The sequence below is a fragment of the Salvia splendens genome, chromosome 12 (genome assembly GCF_004379255.2).
Source record: "Salvia splendens isolate huo1 chromosome 12, SspV2, whole genome shotgun sequence".
In the NCBI taxonomy this organism is placed as follows: Eukaryota; Viridiplantae; Streptophyta; class Magnoliopsida; order Lamiales; family Lamiaceae; genus Salvia; species Salvia splendens.
This window is the reverse complement of record NC_056043.1, coordinates 20,901,723-20,909,027: the sequence shown is the minus strand read 5'-3', so window position 1 is coordinate 20,909,027 and position 7,305 is coordinate 20,901,723. Positions and strand designations below refer to the sequence as shown.

The window sequence follows — 7,305 nt, the reverse complement described above, 5'->3', positions numbered from 1 at the left end:
CAGCGGTTAAGCCCGATGACAGCGCAGATAGCATCCAGACGTTAGGAGACAACAAAGAAACCGAAAGCATCGGCCGCGCTCTGGATCTTGAGCTCAATCTACCCGGTCTGCCTCTGTGAAGCTAGTCGGCCCGACTTTCTCAAAGAAAATGACAGCCACAAACATCACACAGACTATGGTAAGCAAACGCAGATGTCCCAACATGAACATATCGTGTTTTTCGTTATTGTGATGAACTATATGGTAATGCTTTTGTATGGATTGTGTAGAGTATTCCTAAGTGTTTCTGGGACAAATACGTGAAGATCAATAAGCCGAAGTGTACGTTCAAGTTCGAGGTCAGAAGTGTTGTTTGGGATGTGGTTGTTTCCACATCAAGTGAAGAAGCCGGTTGTAGGCGGATGGCATAAGCTTGTCAAGGCAAATGATATCCAATTTGGAAATGTGTTGTTTATCCAGTTGGTGTCGGTGCGCAAATCTCACTTCATTGTCACAATCAACCCATGAGTTCGTGTCAGTTTGTTATGTAGTTTGTTAACCGTAGTATGCATTATTTCCTTCTATATCGCTTGTCTGTGTTTGATGTAGTTGTTTGAAGTAGTCGCCGGTGTATGTAGTGTGGTATGGGTTAATATATATGTGAGTGTGATATGTAATTTTGTACTCGATCACGTGCAATGGCCTATGTATAACATATTATCGCTTTGTGTGTTAAACGACTCCTAAAAAATATATTAAAACAACCACGAGAGTGACAAAACAATAGGGAATACAAATGTCATTGAACAATGTGTTCGTTCAATACACAGTACGAAAATGTTTAATACATGAATGACATAACTCAAACCAGGCGTTTAACGTCGAACATCCCACACTGTTATGCAAATATCGTCGAACATCCCACACCATTATACAAATCACCTAATGATTGTTCCACATGTAGTTCGCCTTATCAACACGCTTTTGATTCCAACCGGGTAAAGCTTCAACTGTGTCCACGAACTGGACTTTGGAAGGTGGTTCTAGTTGTGTGCCTAAACGCCCCCCCTCTCCATCTTCGCCACTCCCATCTCCCCTCTTACATAATTATGCAGCAGAAAGCAACACATAATGAGACGGGTTTGCGTCTCAATCAAGTAGATACTAGCACTATGCAATATACCCCACCGCATCTTCAGAATGACAAAAACACGCTCGATTATATTATGAGTCATTGTGTGTCGCATGTAGTACAGTTCCTTGGGTGAGTTCGGTCTCTAAGGTAGGGCCCCATTACTTCAGATGGTAACGAACACCTTCAAAAGGTGTTAGAAAACCTTCACTATTAGCGTACCCGTTGTCACCAAGTTGTACAAACCTAATTCATAAAAGGATAATTTGCAAAAGGTGGAATAACGATCACAAATGACATTTCACAAAGCAATAAACATGCCATGCTATGGACCCCAATCACTGGTGGATGCCTTTGGGAACTTTGAGACCGTTGGGTCGAGTTACAACATCCCGAAGAACCCTTGAATCAACTACAGATCCCTCCCTCCCTCCTAGGGAGTATATACAAAAATTGAAGAAACCTGTCGCACACAACCAGTGTGTTCGTTGCGATTTCACCTTTCCTATCCAACGATTAATGTATGTCCCATCCAACCCACCAAGGCACCCCTATGTTACATAAATAAATTAAACACAACCACAACGATTAATGTTCATTTGATAATGATTTGTTTACCTGAAACTATTTCCATCTTGGGTCGTCACAGCTATCATCCATCGGCGACGGTTCTACAAAAAAGGTTTTGTGCAGATGAATCACGACGCGCATAACTTCATGCACACAAAGGCTCACTATTTGCTTAGACTGAATGAAGGAACATTGTTACATGGTCCTCCACACGAACATACCTTTGGTCTACTAAACCACGCCTATCATGGAGTATGCGACACAAACGGCTAAAAGCATTGTAGTCCATCCGAAGGTTATTGATGCATTCCACGTCCGTTAACCTAGTAAGCCACTTCATATGTGTCACTTGCGCTGGCATTTTGGTTGTCATGCTGTATGTGACACGAGTCTGATAATCCCAGTTGTTGTCCGAATTGTCCATCATGTTGCGCACCATATTCAAAATAACGAAGTAGTTTTATTGATGGTCACAGATAATGTCCTCAATCATCACTACTGCGGCTTCCACCTCCTTACGCTTTTTTTTGCCTGACCTCTTCCATCCTGCAAAACAGGGAGGTAGAACACTGAGAGAGTATCTTGATGCAACCAAAAAGGGACTGGTTGTGCACAAAATTAAGAACTAAATGGGACCACATTATGAAATCAGGGGATGAGTTACTACAAACACCAAACAAAACAGGATTTGGAAACAACACCAACATCATATTTGGAAACAACGCAAACAAACCATCGTTGGAAAAATCTGAAAATTTGAGAATATAATAACATACAGAGTACTTAACAAGTCGAACACTACCGTTGAGGTAGTATGAGGTAAAGATATGCAAAATCAAATATAAGGTTAAGTAATTAGGATGAATCAAATTGGCGGCAGTTTGAATTTGAGGTTCCGTCGGCTGTCGGCCGATGCACAAGAATCATATTGGCAACATACTGAGTTTGAGGAAACGGAATAAATTAATCAAGTTGAAAAAATGGAGGTGACATAAATTAACTAAACTCAATAGATCGAAACCAAAATTCAACAGATCGAAACGAAACCCATGAATCGAAGATTTCAAAAAAATCTAAGTCGAATTTGAATTCTACTATGACAGCTGCTCTGAATTTGCGGAGAACATGAGGTCCACACCGTCAATCGGAGAAGTAGCATTGGCGTAATTAGTGACCGAAGGGAGCAAAGATTGCTTCAGTCGGAGAATCCCGGGGGTAAAAATGGACATATACAATGTTTTCAGCACAATCATGAAATCCCTCCACTAATGCCTCCTCAAGACCGTGAATGTGTTGACAGTGCATAGACAGTAGTATATATGGGGTGGAAACCCGAATGTTTGTACTGGGTCGGTGGGTAGTTTTCAGAGCTACCAAACGCTGCAAAACATTTGTGTACAGTGGTGTTTCAATGCATTTTGATAAGGCTCATTTCATGCATCGGTTTAGGGGTAAAATGTACGCTACTTGATCAGTTTATCGCGCAAAGCAAGTGTTAAATATGCAGGAATGCCGCTTGACCAAGGCAACAAGGCCAAACTGATCAAGCGATCACAATAGGCGAAAAAGGACAAATATTGGGGGAGTTGATCAAGGGGAGTAATCAAGCAGTCTAGGAGGGGACCACTGTTTCAGAAGAAGGACACATGAGGCTATGAGCTGGTGGTGCGCATCATTCTGTTATCAAGGACAACGTTCTAGAAGGGGACGCGTGCTGATATATGAGACGCAAGGACGGGGCTGAGTCACGAATCTGTTACTGAAAATCGTCGTCATTCTAGAAGGAGAGCACGTAGCAATCAATGTGTCGCTCACTCTCATCATGAGCGAATATTCCCTGCCAAGATCTTTATCCAGCTGGAGGTCGCGCCGAGCCTATAAATAGAGGATGTGCCTCCACATTAAGAGGGGGATCCTTTACTTTCCGTCTTTAGTTTAGTTTAGTTTAGTTTAGTTTATCTCTCTAGTTCAGTTCCCTAGATAGCTTAGATAAAGTAATGCTTAGTTAAAAAGGGCGATTGAAGGAGCGCTGCAAAATACTTGATATCTGTCAGCGTATTCTTAAGTTTCCCGCCGAGGATCTCCTCGGTTTACTTGCTTTTTCGTAGTGCCGAAGTGTTAGCTTAGTTTAAATTTCACGCTGTACTATTCTGAGTTTTAGTTTTAATCAAAGTTTCTTTCGTTTTCATCATCGTGTTTACTGTTCTGAGTAGTTAATTTTCATTCCAGTCTGAGATTTATTTGACCCAGTAGTTAAAGTTCCCTTGAGCAAGTAGTTAGTTACTTTTCTGCCTAAGTTAAAATCTGTAGTTAAAAACTCTCAAAAGTAAAGCGTGGCAGCAGCCAACCCCCTGTTCACTACTCACATACTTGATACACTAGCTTCTCTGTGGGATCGACCCCGAACTTGCCGCTTTATTGTTAAAGTTGTGCAAAATTGGGAGTTTATAAATTACATTGGTGGAAGTGAAACCGAGATCAACTTGATCAAGTGGCAACAACATTTGCTAACTGATCCATCCAATTTAGTTATCTCTTCCATATAACTTGAATCAAAAAAACCACAACTTCGCCGAGTCAGCCACATTTCTAGCCTACCATCCGCACCCTTATTGTGGGACACACCGAAATTGTAAAAGGTGACTCTTATTGTGGGACGGAGAGAGTATAAAATAGTTAAAGTGGAGATAATATAAATAAGTGAGAGAATAATGTAGAGAAGAGATATTTAAGTGTTTGAAAATAAAATCAAATAAAGATGGCCATCAAACTGGCAAATTTTAGGATCAAATCGCTAATCATAAGGTCAATATTTGGGTTGTGTTTTGCATTAAGATTAACTCTTGTTTTTTATCAAAATCTTTCTACAATATTCATACGTATTTCATATGAAATCTCATTTTGTATCAATTGTCTCATTCTCGAAATGGCCTTGTGCCACAAGGTTGGGGTAACCTGAAAACACGATACATTGTTGGAGAAGGGTCATATTCATGCTTGTGAACGGAGTCGGGTTACAGACAAAAGTATGGCATAAAACATGAAGGAGAAGATTAAGTTTGTTGGATCATTTATTGACTGCTGAGTGAAAGGGTTTATGAGTAAGCTTGGAGCCATCAAAATAATGAACATCAAGTAGTGCATGCGTAGACTTCAATAGGGAAACCGTTGATGTGGAATGGAAGGTAGCTTCTGCCGAGACCAATTTATGCTGCAACAGAGGGATGGACGGGGCTAAAGTAGCGGAATATCATGGCTTCGAGGCAGAAGGGGCGTTGTCTGAAGCACGGGAGTCAGTAGAGGTTTGGATGGAACAAAGGTTTGCACGTCTGCTGTATTGGTGGGGGTTGTTCAATGGCGTGTAAGTATTCTCAGCACGCAGGAAGTATGTAGGGAACGATGGTAAATCACCAAAATGTTCAATAACTTGTGAACAAATCCGTCCTATGATAAAGAGGGGCAGTGGTGAACGAGAGATTGCTTCCAAAGCTTGGTCGGTTCGTCGGTGGCGAGCATAGCGAAGTCAACATGGCTGGTTGGTGGGGTCTTTGTCATGAGAAAGTATTGGTCAGCTCGTGCAAGCTAACCGAGAGCATCAGATTCATCAAACTTTGTGTAGCTCCCCGAAAAATTTGCGACTTTTGTTTTTATTAATGTGGATGTTGAATGAGAATTTCTTTTATGGAAATTGATTTCCTATGTGATTGAGTTAATTATGTGGAATTAGTTGTTGAGTTATGTGGAATAATACGAATTATGTTCCAATGTGTGAATTAAATTAAATGAGATCATGCATATTTTTCTAGCCATTTTATTTGATATTTTTCGGCCTTCCTAATTATTTGAAATAGTATTTTCTTTCTTGAATTTAATTAATTGTTTTGGGATAATTATCCAAATTAAATCCAAACCAAATTATCCCTATGTTATTCTACATAATTTCCTACCCCTTGCCCATTTCTCGGTTTTTCGAAATCTCTATTAATTATGAGAATAAAGTATTTTGTAGATTTAATTGGTACCTTACTTATTTTCTTCCTTAAATTAAAAATCCAATTAAATCTCTCCATATCCTATTTTAATTAGGATTTGACTATTTCCTTCTTTAAGACCTCATAAATTTTCGCCCCTTATGCCTTTCAATTACGTTTTGGGATTAATTTAATTGTTACATATTTTATGGGAGCCTTTTCCACAAGAAATTACTAAATTTAAATCGTATTCCTATTTAATTTGGGGATTTAAATATTTTCCTTGACTACTCCCTATTTTACACCCCCCCCCCTTTCCTACTTGGAGAATTCTTGAATTATTTTGTTACCTTATTTATGGGATGCTCAATATCTTTTTACCCATTTTTGTGAGTATATTTCTCTCCAAGTAATACCATAATTTTCGAAAAATTCCCCCCACACTACACGCCTATTTCTTTTAGTTGTGGAGCTTATTCATTGACCTCTATTTTATTCTTCCACAATTTTAATTGTTTAATTATGTGTGGGAATAATTATAAAATATAAATTAAAAAAACCCTAACCCTAATCTTCACTCCACACGCCTCCCTCTCTTCCTCTCCTCTCCCACACGTTTTTCTCCTCCCCTCCTCTCTCTCAAGTTCTCCAAATCAATCCTTCATTGTTTCTTCGATTTGGAGTTGGAAACTCAAGATCCGTTGAGGAATCGCACCAATTGTCTTTTCTACCGATTGTTTTCAAGAGAAAGGTATAATTTTTTATCCACCTTTCCCCTTCTTATCATTGAATCCATGATTCTTGAACCCATCATGCATATAGTGAGTGGAGAATTGTAAATCTAAGAATTTATTGGTTGGGAAGGATGGTTGCACATGAATGGTTGTTTGTGTGCGCGTGTATGTACGTGTGTGGATGAAACGTTGTGAATGTTATGTGCGAATAGGAAAGCATGGTTGTAATCTCGTTTTTGAAGCATGACTATATGTTGGAAGCATGAATATGTATGTGTGAATGTATGATAAACAAACTAGGGTTTGTGAATGTTGAGCATGAAAACTGTTGTGTTCAGAGGTCCCGATGAGTTTTTGACTAATCAAACGATCTTATTTCGACATGAATTTTTAACTGGATGAAGTTTCAGATGTCATCTATGTTGTGTCAAAACTTCAGCTTCAATTGATAACGGAAGAATTTATAACGAATTTTTCAATTTAACTGCGCAGTCCTGCCATAAACTGTGTTTCGTCCAGTGAGTTTCGTTTTTGTTTTGACCGATCAAAAGATATGATTTTGGTGTGGAATTTTAACTGGACAAACATTTATGTGTCTACTGTGTGGTGACCAAATTTAGCTTCATATGAGATCGGATGGAATTTTAATAATTTTTACAAAAATACTGCGTTGTTCTTCCAGATTCTGGTTTTGTTGAAATAAGCTTTGTTGACAAGCTTTGAATGCATTACATGATACATGTGTGAATAAGGAACGTATCCTATGATGTGGTTATGTGTTGCACGTTGATGTATGCTAGAGTGTTCGTTTCCTTGATTTTGGTGAACGTTTGGGATGGGCAATATAAGAAAACGATGAAAGGAACGATAGGGCATGCATGATAAATGCGTTGATGGAAAAACTGATTGTGTTATGGTG

General features: G+C 39.2%; 1 long non-coding RNA gene across 1 annotated transcript; it reads right to left on the bottom strand.

Moving 5' to 3' along the window:
* Positions 1-843: 843 nt before the first annotated feature.
* LOC121758431 lies at positions 844-2,951 on the bottom strand. Its single transcript, XR_006041453.1, has 3 exons — positions 2,820-2,951; positions 1,903-2,227; positions 844-1,782 (listed from the first exon to the last, which is right to left on the bottom strand). It is a non-coding gene; the product is annotated as an uncharacterized LOC121758431 (long non-coding RNA).
* Between the last annotated feature and the right edge of the window lie 4,354 nt (positions 2,952-7,305).